Here is a 12,827-nt window from a genome sequence, read left to right as displayed (position 1 = left end):
AGCAGTGGATGTTTTCTATCTTGATTTCAGTAAGGCATTCAACGCTCTCCCATTGCATCCTCGCAGGCAAGCTAAGGAATTGTGGGTTGGATGAGTGGACAGTGAGGTGGACAGAGAACTGGCTCAACAACAGAACTCGGGGTCGTGATCAATAGAGCAGAGTCTGGCTGGAGGCCTGTCACTAGTGGTGTTCCCCAGGGGTCTGTGCTGGGTCCAGGCCTGGTCAACATATTCATCAATGACCTGGATGAAGGGATGGACTGTAACCTCAGCAAGTTTCACAGAATCACAAAATCACAGGTTGGAAGGGGCCTCAGGGATCATCTAGTCCAACCTTTCTAGGAAAAGCACAGTCTAGACAAGATGGCCCAGCACCCTGTCCAGCTGACTCTTGCAGGTGTCCAATTTGCTGGTGATACCAAGCCGGGAGGAGTGGCTGATACACCAGAAGGCTGTGCTACCATCCAACGAGACCTGGACAGGCCGGAGAGCTGGGCCAAGGGGAACTTCATGGAATCCGACAAGAGCAAGTGCAAGGTCCTGCACCTGGGAAGGAATAACGCCATGCACCAGTGCAGGCTTGGGGCTGAACTACTGGAAAGCAGCTCTATTGAGAAGGACCTGGGAGTGCTGGTGGACAGCTGGCTGACCATGAGCCAGCAATGTGCTCTTGAGGCCAAGAAGGCCAACAATATCCTGGGCTACATTGAAAGGAGTGTGGCCAGCAAATCGAGAGAGGTTATCCTCCCCCTCTACTCTGCCCTAGTGAGACCACATTTGGAGTACTCTGTCCAGTTTTGGCCCCCCAGTTTAAGAAGGATGTGGAACTGCTTGAGCAAGTCCAGCAGAGAGCTACCAAGATGATCAGGGGACTGGAGCACCTCTTTTACGAGGAAAGGCTGAGAGACTTGGGTTTGTTCAGCCCAGGGAAGAGAAGCCTGAGGGAGGATTTCATCAATACCTGTAAATATCTAAAGGGTGGGTGTCAGAATGATGGGATTAGGCTCTTTTCAATAGTGCCCAATGACAGGACAAGGGGCAATGGGCACAAGTTGGAACACGGTAAGTTCCACCTCAATATGAGAAAAAACTTCTTTATTGTGGGGGTGGCAGAGCAGTGGAACAGGCTGCCCAGAGAGGCTGTGGAGTCCCTTCCCTGGAGACTTTCAAAACTCGCCTGGACGCGTTCCTATGTCCCCTGCTCTAGGTGTCCCTGCTCAAGCAGGGGGATTGGACAAGATAATATCAGAGGTCCCTTCCAAACCCTACTATTCTGTGATTCTGTGATTACAGGAGCACTTTAAGAACTATTTAGATGCACATGTGCTGAACATGACAGCAGCTTTTGGGTTCAACTGAAGCCTCTTTGGGGTATGGCAATAAAGCAGCTGACAGCACTAGATTTTTTTCCTACTGTTTAAAGTCTGCCTATGCTATGCTGTTTAGAAAGTACCTGCAGAGAATATAACTGCTATCTTACTTGTAGCCTTATCCTTCCATGCTCCTTGTTGTATCTACCTACTTGTCTTCACTTTTGATTATTTTGTCTTCTGGGTATGAATTGTCTTATTGCTGCACTTGAAGTCTTAACCTTTAGATGCTGCTATAACTTAAAATAGTACCAGGTGAGCTGTTTGAGAAGTCCCAAGCTGAATTACGTGAGAGCTTCTAGTTGGGAATGCAAGGAACTGGCAAAATTAAGAACAAGTCCAAGGCTGGGACAGTTGAAACAATGAGCAGTGGAACTCCCAGCCTGCAAGATGCATGGTATAATGTAAGTTCAAGACAAGGAGGTAGCAAGAAGCAACATTTTAAGCCCAACTATTTCACAGGTTTTGCTGTGCTAGAGAATTTCTCTAAAAAAAGGAGGCAAGGTTGACAATCAAGTGTTCAGGGCATTTAGGCCTCTTCTAGGTAGAGCCCTGGAAAATAGACTGTGGAAGTCCTTACCAGGATACCATGTGAAAGATGGGAAGCAAGGGGCGGTGATTGCTAGACATCCTTACTTCAAGCCTGATATAGCACAAGTACGATGTTAAGACCACTGCCAGACCTTCATCAAATTTCCAAGACTGTAAACATTCTCATAAACAAATTAACAGAAGCTATGAACTCTACCCTAAAACCATCCGTCACATGCAGCCCAGGGACAGGATCCTTTGCATCCATCCAGACAACCCTCCAGATACGCAGAACTCTTCCACTGTAAGGTTCACAGCTATGTAGTCAGGTTACATCCAGCACCAATGCATTAGCAGTATTTCCTTTTTGACCAGGTTGTGAATATAGAGCTGCAAAGCTGAGGCACTATCTCCATTTGCTAGGTGAAATGATCTTGCAACTCTTGCTCTATATTTCATGGATTTCAAGGGCATTCCAAATGGCAGAGGCAAACTTGGGATCTCACCCAAAAAAAATTACTCTTATCTTAGGGAAAGCTGTCCCCTCACTTCCCACCCTCCTGTCCCTCACCATGTATATTCCTAGCAGGTGCCTGCCTTCTTTTATTTTTAACCTCCATTCTGAATGCAGGAAACCTTTGCTTGCTGTGAACATCCGGGAATCAGAGCTTAAGCACATCCTAGAAGGATTTCCTGTTTGGGATTTTTGAGCCAGACTCCAGCCTCCAACAGTAGAAGCCTCTGAGCAACTTAGTCCTGCTGGGCTACCTGCCAGATTGCTCCTATCTGGTTTAGGAGCAAGATGCCATCTAGCAGGAAGGTGCTAAGCTGCCAGACCACTTCCCACCTGCTATGGATGAGGGTGGGAACATGCAAAGTCCAGTGTGGGTGGGGATGTGCACAACGCCAGGATCAGGGTCATTGTGGTGGCAGAACAGCAACATGAGCAATAGCACAACATCCCATTACATTGCAGGAGTTGCCTGTAGATCTAGGGAAACATAAAACATGTTTTCTGTACTGCCTTCCAGTCGCTTTTGTCACTACTGACTCCAATTTGCCATGTTTCACCAGCCTCCATGTGATTTCAACTTCTGAAGTTCACCAAAGCACTGATTAATCCAAAGAATTCAGTCACCTTCAAATTTTGCTCCCTCCTCCATTATCTGGTCTGCATATCATTAATAATTCTATCACAAGGCATGACACAGCTGGGAGCCCTGCAGTCCTGTCCCAACCTTTACTACTACCAGTAACCTTCTGCCCTGAATAGTATATTTCTGCTCATGTTTCTGTGTCTTAGTTGCTCTTACAAGGCATAGCTTGACTTATATCTTCCTACCAGACCACATACAGCTCCAAAGATACTTGCATGTCAGAAAGACTGTCCGAAGTCTCTCTGAATGTCCAAGCACATGATACGGATCTGTTCTCCCCTCTCTTGCCAAGGGGTCCAAGAATATATAGTAAATTAGAATTTACTAAGAGACCAAAAGGAATCCACTAATTTCCATCTCCAAGTAAAGGCAGCACTTGTGTACAAATTGCCAGTCTGAGAGGAGCGTTGTTCAATGATCTGGGGTAATGCCGTGGGGCTGAAGAATAACAAACATCACAGATACTGAAGAAAGGAGGACTGACGTGAATGACCTAGGAAAATGCAGATTGCCTGCAGTAGTATAAAGGATTCAAACTAGATTTTAAAGGGAAAAGATAATTTGAAAACATTACAATAAATGGCAAATGTGATCAAATGCAGTGGGTTGGCCAAATCATGCCAGATTAGGACATTAGACAGCTTTCTTTATAAGTGATTTTTTGGGGGGCCAGGAAAAAAGATTGGTCAGACTATCTGAACATCAGTGCTACAGTAACACATGAGAAATTTTTTTATTCAAATGAAGAAGACAGAAATTGATATGAAAACTGTAAGATGTGAAAGACTGGCGCAAAAAAAGAAAAAAAAAAAAAGGATTACCAGTAAATCAGAAGTTTTATGCTTGAAGAAATGCACAGTCTTTTCAAGGATCAGTTTTGGAGCCCATCTATTTACTTTTCTTCAGTAAAGATCTCAGGAAAAAAAAAGCCTACTGATTATGTTGATCAGTGGCACAAAGTAAAGAGGCATTGTGGGTATAGACAGTGACCATCATAAAGTAAAAAGGTATTATTAAGGAGCCGCATGACAGAAATTGAATGAAATTCATAAATTCATAGTAGAGAGCCCTCATCGTTGAAAGGGGTTTCCAGAGATGCATAGTCCAACCTCTAATTTGAAGACAGACTATTAACAATACTAGGTCAGATCAGCCTTGAAAACTTGCTAGAGGCCAAGATTCACAGCCTCTGTGAGTAGCTTTTTCCACTGCTATACTACTCTCCCAAGCTGTAATTGCAGCCATCGTTATTGTTCTATTGTCTACTACTACATTTAGTTCCACTATCTTTCATAGAATCATAGAATTGTTAAGGTTGGAAAAGACCCTTAAGATCATCGAGTCCAACCGCTAACCTATCACTGCCAAGTCCACCAATAAACCATATCCTCAAGCACCACATCTACCCTTCTTTTAAATACCTCCAGGGATGGAGACTCCACCACCTCCCTGGGCAGCCTGTTCCAATGCCTGACAACCCTTTTGGTGAAGAAGTTTTTCCTAATATCCAACCTAAACCTCTCCTGGTGCAGCTTGAGGCCATTTCCTCTCATCCTATCGCTTGTTACTAGGGAGAGGAGGCCAACCCCACCCTCGCTACAACCTCCTTTCAGGTAGTTGTACAGAGTGATAAGGTCTCCCCCTCAGCCGCCTCTTCCCCAGGCTAAACAACCCCAGCTCCCTCAGCTGCTCCCCATAAGGCTTGTTTTCTAGACCCTTCACCAACTTCATTGCCCTTCTCCGGGCACGCTCCAGCACCTGGATGTCCTTCTTGTAGTGAGGGGCCCAAAACTGAACACAGGCTGCAAGGAGCAGCTTCACCTGTGCCAAGCACAGGGGCACGATCCCTGCCCTGCTCCTGCTGGCCACACCATTGCTGACACAAGCCCAGATGCTGTTGGCCTTCTTGGCCACCTGGGCACACTGCCGGCTCATGTTCAGCTGCTGTCAACCAACACCCTCAGGTCCTTTTCCTCCAGGCAGCTCTCCAGCCACTCCTCCCCAAGCCTGTAGCATTGCACGGGGTTGTTGTGACCCAAATGCAGGACCCAGCACTTAGCCTTGTTGAATCTCATACCGTTGGCTCCGGCCCAATGATCCAGCCTGTCCAGGTCCCTCTGTAAGGCCTTCCTGCCCTCCAACCTGTCCTTCAAGTAGCAGTAGGATGCCACTAAAAACGCCCCTTAGCCTACTCATCACTAAAGCCCTTTAGTCTACTCATCATCAGATTGAGCAAGCCCAGCTTCTTCAGTCTCTATAAATCAGTCACGTGTTCCAGGCCCTTACGTGTCTCCTACAGCTTTTTCCATATCCCTCATGAAGGGGGGGGAGCCAAAAATGTACATAGAATTCCGGGTGTGGCTTCATCACCTCCCAAGTCAAGGGGGATTATTATTTCCCTCGATCTGCTGCTCACCCTTCTCCTAATGTAGTGCAGTAAGTTGTTTGCCTTATTTGCAATGAAAGCATACTTGTGTCCACCCCCACCTCCACGTTCTTTTCAGCAGGCCTGCAATTCAGCCAGTTGATTCCCAACCTGTACCAATTATAGGGCTATTCTGAGTCAGGTGCAGAACTTTGTACTTCTCCTTATTGAACTTCATGATGTTTCTGCTGATCCAATTCTTTGAGGTTCTAGACATCTCTCTGGACCAAAGTTCTGCCATGCAACATAACAGCCACCCCACCTAGTGTCATCTGCAAACCTGTACTCTGTGTCATCATAGAACTGGCTCCCAAATCAACACTTGGTGTACTTTGTTGGCTGCCAGGCACCAGCCCCATATTAAGTCACAGAATCACAGAATCACAGTTTGGAAGGGACCTCAGGGATCATCTAGTCCAACCTTTCTAGGAACAGCAGAGTCTAAACAAGATGGACTAGCACACTGTCCAGGTGACTGTCGAAGGTGTCCAACGTGGCCGAGTCAACCACTTCCCTGGGGAGATTATTCCAATGGTTGACTGTCCTCACTGTGAAAAATTTCCTTCTGGTGTCCAATCGGAATCTCCTCAAGAGCAACTTGTGTCCATCCCCCCTTGTCCTCTCCATGTGACCCCGCGTAAAAAGGGAGTCTCCATCTTCTTCGTAGCTACCCCTTAAGTACTGGTACATGGTGATGAGATCCCCGCTGAGCCTCCTTTCCTCAAGGCTGAGCAAACCCAGCTCTCCCAGCCTATCCTCGTAAGGCAGGCTTCCCAGTCCTTGGATCATCTTGGTGGCCCTTCTCTGGACCCCTTCCAGCCTGTCCACATCCTTTTTGTACAGCGGGGACCAGAACTGCACACAGTACTCCAGGTGTGGCCTGACAAGTGCTGAGTAGAGCGGGATAATGACTTCTTTCTCTCTGCTGGTGATGCCCTTTTTGATGCAACCCAGCATCCTGTTGGCCTTCTTGGCCGCAGCAGCCACTGTTCGCTCATGTTGAGCTTTCTGTCCACCAGGACCCCCAGGTCCCTTTCCACAGAGCTGCTCTCCAGCCAGGTGGATCCCAGTCTGTATGGCACTCCTGGATTATGTTTTCCCAGGTGCATGATCTCACACTTTTCCTTGTTGAACTTCATAAGGTTCTTGTTAGCCCACTCTTAATCAGCCTATCTAGATCTCCCTGCAGAGCAGCTCTCCCTTCTGGAGTCTCTACTTCCCCACTCAATTTGGTGTCATCAGCAAAATTCATCAGGCTACGCTTGATGCCATTCTCCAGATCACTTATAAAGATGTTGAATAACATTGGGCCCAATATTGATTCCTGGGGGACTCCACTAGTGACAGGTTGCCAGTTTGAGAAAGAGCTATTTACCACCACCCTTTGAGTGTGGCCAGTCAGCCAGTTCCCCACCCACTGCACAGACCACTTGTCTAGGCCATAACACATCAATTTCTCCAGGATGAGGCTGTGGAGGACTGTATCAAAGGCCTTGGAGAAGTCCAGGTAGACAATGTCCACCACCTGCCCCATGTCAATCAGGCAAGTCACTTTGTCGTACAAGGCCACCAGATATGTCAAGCACGATCTGCCCTTAGTGAAGCCATGTTGGCTTTTCCCAGTCATGTGCTTCATTTGACTTGTGATGGCCCCCAGGAGGATTTGTTCCATAACTTTCCCAGGGATTGAAGTGAGGCTGATGGGCCTATAGTTACCCAGATCCTCCCTCGAGCCCTTCTTGCAGATAGGGGTAACATTTGCCTTCTTCCAGTCCTCTGGGACATCCCCCATTCTCCACAACTTCTCAAAGAGTATGGAGAGCGGCCTTGTGATGATGTCAGCAAGCTCTCTCAACACCCTTGGGTGGATGGCGTCAGGGCCCATTGATTTGTGGGGGTCAAGCTCCTGTAGTAGTTCATATACTAACTCTTCCTTCACCGATGGTGGGTCGGCGTTTGGTTCAATTGGCAATTTTGTTCTCAAAGCCTGGGACCCTACAGTGCTGGTAAAAACCAAGGTGAAGGAGGTGTTGAGGACCTCTGCCTTTTCTGCATCATTCGTGATTGATTCTCCTTTTCCATTTAACAGTGGGCCTGTGTCATTGGTCACTACCCTTTAAGCCCAGAGGTGCAGCCAGTTTTCAGCCCACCTAATGCCCCATTCATTCAGCCCATACTTCCTCAGGTTATAAATTAAAATTCTGTGGGACTCACTGTCAATGCTGTCAAGGCACTTTGCATCCACTGTTTTCCCTTCATTATTATAGCCAGTCATTTTGTCAGAGAAGTTAATCAGGCTGGTCAAGTACGAGTTGTGCTTGATAAATCTATGCTGACTGTTCCCGATTGCCTGCTTGTTCCCCATACCTTCAGCAATGGATTCTGAGTTATTATGGTCCATGAATTTTCTGGGTACAGAGATGCCCCTGACAAGCTGATGGTTCTCTGAGTTCCTCCTTGCCTTTCTTAAAGATGAGTGTAACGTTAGAATCATAGACTCATAAAATGGTTTGGGTCAGAAGGGATCTTTAATAATCATCTAGTCCAACCCCACTTGCAATGGGTAGGGACATCTTTCACTAGATCAGGTTGCTCAGAGCCCCATCCAGCCTGACCTTGAACACTTCAAGGGATGAGGCATCTACAACGTCTATGAGCAACCTGCTCCAGTGTTTCACATCCCTCATCATAAAAAATTTCTTCCTTATATCCAGTCTGATTCTACTCTCCTTTTGTTTAAAACCATTACCCATTTTCCTATCACTACAGGCCCTTGTAAAAAGTTTGTCCCTGTCTATCTTATAAGCCCTTTAAGTAGTGAAAGGCCACTCTCAGTAAGGTCTCCCCCAAACCTTCTCTCCTCCAGGCTAAACACCTCCAACTCTCTCAGCCTGTCCTCGTAGGAGAGGTGCTCCAGTGCTCAGATTGTTTTTGTGGCCCTCCTCTGGACCCGCTCCAAAAGGCCCATGTCTTTCATGTGCTGAGGACCCCAGAGCTGGATGCAATACTCCAGGTGGGATTTCACCAGAACAGAGCAGAGGGGAAGAGTCCCCTCCCTCACCCTGCTGGCCACGCTTCTTTTGATGCAGCCCATGATACGGTTGGCTTTCTGGGCTGCAAGCACATTCTGCTGGCTCATGTCCAGCTTTTCATACACCAGTACTTCCAAGTCATCTCAGCAGGGCTACTCTCAATCCCTGCATCCCTCACCCTGTATTGATAACAGATGTTGCCCTGACCCAGCTGCAGGACCTTGCACTTGGCCTTGTTGAACCTTTGAACAGCATCCTGTCCCCCAGGTGTGTCAATCGCACCTCTCAGCTTGGTATCGTCTGCAAATTTGTTGAGGGATGCACTCAATCGCAAAGTCTATGTCATTGATGAAGATATTAAACTGTACAGGTCCTCATACAGACCCCTGAGGTACACCACTTGTCACAGAATCACAGAATCATAGGGGTTGAGCACCTAGAGCAGGGTGCACACGAACACGTCCAGGTGGGTTTTGAATGTCTCCAGGGAAGGAGACTCCACAATAACTCTGGGCAGCCTGTTCCACTGCTTTGTCACCCACTGTCACTGATCTCAATCTAGACATTGAGCTGTTGACCACTATTCTCTGGATGTGGCCATCCAGCCAATTTCTCATCCACTGAGTAGACCATCCATCAGATCCATCTCCCTCCAATTTAGAGAGAAAGATATTGTGGGGCACTATGTCAAAGGCCTTACAGAAGTCCAGGTAGATGACATCCATAGCTCTTCCCTTGCCCACTGATGTAGTCACTCCACCAGAGAAGGCCACTAGGTTGGGCAGGCAGGACTTGCCCTTGGAGAAGCCATGCTGGCTCCCCCGAATCACGTCCCCATCCTTCATGTGCCTTAGCATAGCTTCCAGGAGGATCTGTTCCATGATCTTCCCAGGCACAGAGGTGAGGCTGACAGGACAATAGCTGCCCAGGTCCTCCTTTCTACCCTTTTTAAAGATGGGCACAATGTTTCCCTTCTTCCAGTCCCCAGGGACTCCACCTGACTGCCATGACTTTTCAAATATCATGGAGAGTGGCTTAGCAACTACATCAGCCAATTCCCTCAGGACTCTGGGATGCATCTCACCAGATCCCATAGACTTGTGTATATCCAGGTTCCTCAGGCAGTCACAAACCTGATCTTCCCTTACAGTGGGAGGGACTTTGCTCCCCAGTCCCTGCCTTGAGGTCCATCCACTTGAGAGGTGTGGGAAGAGAAATTGCCAGTGAAGAATGAGGCAAAAAAGTTGTCAAGTAGAATCAAGGAATCAGAGAATCATAGAATGTTTAGGCTGGAAAAGACCGCTAAGATCATCAAGTCCAAACTTAAACATAACACTGCCAAGTCCACCACTAAACCATGTCCCTCAGCACTGCATCCAAATGTCTTTTAAATACCTTCAGGGATGGTGACTCAACCACTTCCCTGGGGAGTCTGTTCCAGTGCTTGACAACGCTTTCAGTGAAGAAATTTTTGATGATATCCAATCTAAACTGCCCCTGGCACAACTTGAGGCTGTTTCCTCTTGTCTTATCACAATCTGCTTGGGAGAAGAGACCAACACCACCCTCGCTACAACCTCACTTCAGGTAGTTGTACAGAGTGATAAGGTCTCCCCCTCAGCCTCCTCTTCTCCAGGCTAAACAACCCCAGCTCCCTCAGCTGCTCCTCATAAGGCTTGTGCTCCAGACCCTTCACCATCTTCGTTGCCCTTCTCTGGACACGCTCCAGCACCTGGATGTCCTTCTTGTAGTGAGGGGCCCAAAACAGCCCAGCATTTGAGGTGTGGCCGCAGCAGTGCTGAGTAGAGGGACACCATCCCTGCCCTGCTCCTGCTGGCCACACTATTCCTGATACAAGCCAGGGTGCTGCTGGTCTTCTTGGCCACCTGGACACGCTGCTAGCTCATGTTCAGCAGGCTGTTGACCAGTACCCCCACCCCCTAACCCTACCCCCCTCTCTCCCCACCCCCGCCCCCACCCCCAGTCATTTTCTGCTGGGCAGCTTTCCAGCCGATCCTCCCCAAGCCTATGGATTTGCCTGGGGTTGTTGTGACCCAAGTACAGGACCCAGCACTGAGGCATGTTGAATCTCATACAGTCGGCCTCAACCTCAGCCCATCAATCCAGCCTGTCCAGATCCCTCTGTAGAGCCTTTCTACCCCCAAGCAGATCAACACTCCTGGCCAACTTGGTGACACCTGCAACAGGCTGAGTGCCTCAGCCTTCTCCTCCTCTGTTGTTAACAGTTTGTCAGTCTTGCTCATCGGGGTCGGGGGTGGGGATTGAGGGGATGAAGTGTGCTTTCTTTGACCTCCCTTTTTCTGGATGACATACCTGTAGAAGCCCTTATTATTCTTTGCAACTTCAGCTCCAGCTGCACCTTGGCCTTCCTGACCCCATCCCTACACAACTGAGCAGCATCCGTGTACACTTCCCAATATACCTGCCCCTGTTTCCACTGCCTGTGCATTTCCTTCTTGCCCTTTAGTTTGACCAGCAGGTCTTTACTCAGCCATGCTGGTCTCTTGCCTTCCTTTTCTGATTTCTTACATATGGGGATTGAGAGCTCTTGCGCTCTATAAACAGCATCATTAAAGTTCTGCCAGCTCTATTAACTTACTTCCAGTCATCAAGGACCTCTCCAAAGGCACAAATTTTTATATGTAATGGACAGCAGTCTTGTGATCACAGCAACAATCTTTTAGCACCACCGGCCCCATGTATTTGATTAATCTGTCAAATAGTAAAAGTTAATGCATTTGAACCCATATCAATAAAGGCATTGATGCAAATACCAAGGTCTTAGAAACCATGGAGAGTATATGCCTAAATCCCATTGTGGATGTTGGTCTTAGCAATTTATTAGAAAATATTTGGCCAGAAGCTGGAAATGCCCCTAGTTAGAAAGCACAGAAGAGGAAGAATACCTGTGTGTGAGTCACGTGTAAGATAGACAGTAAGATGATTCAATTATGGAAAAGCAAATGTTATCCCTAAGTACAGCAAGTAAGACACTTCCAGTAGAGAAAGGAAGTCTTTCCTTAAATGTTTTTCTGTCTATAAGGTGCAGATGACATTTCTTCAGAATAGTGGGAATTCTGACCTGCTATATTAAAGAGACATTAAATATGAACAGAAGAGCAACTAGGATAACAGTAATGGATAGTTGATCATAAGATAAGAGTAAGAGCATGAGGTTTGTTTTATTTAGAAGAAAAGACGCTGAATGATAAGCTTACTGCTGTTTCTGAAAATACCTGGGAAGGAATAAGGCGGTGCAAGAAAAAAGCATTGTAGACAAAAATAAAGAGAAATAAAGACACGATAGCTAAATCAAGGCTGAAATGTCATTATTAAAACTGGAACAGACACAATATCATAAGGACCATCTCATTGGGAGTCAGCTCAAGACTCCTTCTAGCCCAGGCCCAGGCTCCTACGGTGGCTACAAGTGGATGCACAGGAAGGCGTGGAAGAACAGTAGAAGCATACACAATATTTCACCCAGGTACACCTCCAGACCCAACTCTTTGTGTCTCACATGACTTCATGAGATGGAGGTGGCTTCCTCTATTCAGGAACACTCAAAGGATTTCTATTCTGTGAAATAATCCAGGCACCTCTTGGGCCAATGTAAATTTTTATCATCCATGGCATTCTATGGCAAGAAGTTCCCCAGCTCCATGGCCCCTCAAGTGAAGTACCACCTTCTTTTGTTTGTTTTGATCTTCATTCTGTTAGCCTCATTTCATGCCTTTTTTATATTGGAAGACACAGTGAACAAAATCACCTCCACAGACCACTCATGATTTCATGGTCCTCTTCCCCACTTCCCTCATTTGTTTCCTTTCCAGAATGGAGACTAAATTGTTCCATGCATTGAAGCTGATCTGGACCATTATCATCCTTACTCCCTGCTTCTGAACTTTTCCTGCCTTCCTGTGACCTTCTGAAGATAGATGTAGGAGGAAATAAACAACATATTATAGCTTGGTGAATTTATGATAAGAATTGTAAGATGTGCTGTTCAGGGTCAAAAGGATTTGGCTTCTCCAGGGTACCTTGAGATCAGTAAAAGCAACCCAGAGTTACTTTTTATTTCTAAATCCAGCTCAGCCTATGTGGTATTCAGAAAGGGAGGCAAACACACAAATCTTGAAGGGTTCTTTCTCTATGAGATTAGTCTGTTGGTCCATAATCTAGTGGAAGGTGACCCTGCCCATGGCAGGGGGATCGGATGGGGTCTCTTTAAGGTCCCTTCCAACCCAAACCATCCTATGATTCTATGATTCTGGATCTATTCGCTGTTGGA

At 47.0% G+C, this 12,827-nt stretch overlaps 1 protein-coding gene across 3 annotated transcripts in view; it reads left to right on the top strand.

The window, feature by feature from the left end:
• The window catches only part of DCHS1 (dachsous cadherin-related 1), a 98,782-nt gene that overhangs the window by 26,881 nt on the left and 59,074 nt on the right, over nucleotides 1-12,827 (top strand). The gene's annotated exons all lie outside the window — the stretch shown is intronic.

Source organism: Phalacrocorax carbo, chromosome 1 (assembly GCF_963921805.1).
Source record: "Phalacrocorax carbo chromosome 1, bPhaCar2.1, whole genome shotgun sequence".
Classification (NCBI taxonomy): Eukaryota; Metazoa; Chordata; class Aves; order Suliformes; family Phalacrocoracidae; genus Phalacrocorax; species Phalacrocorax carbo.
This window is presented reverse-complemented; position numbering and strand designations above follow the sequence as displayed.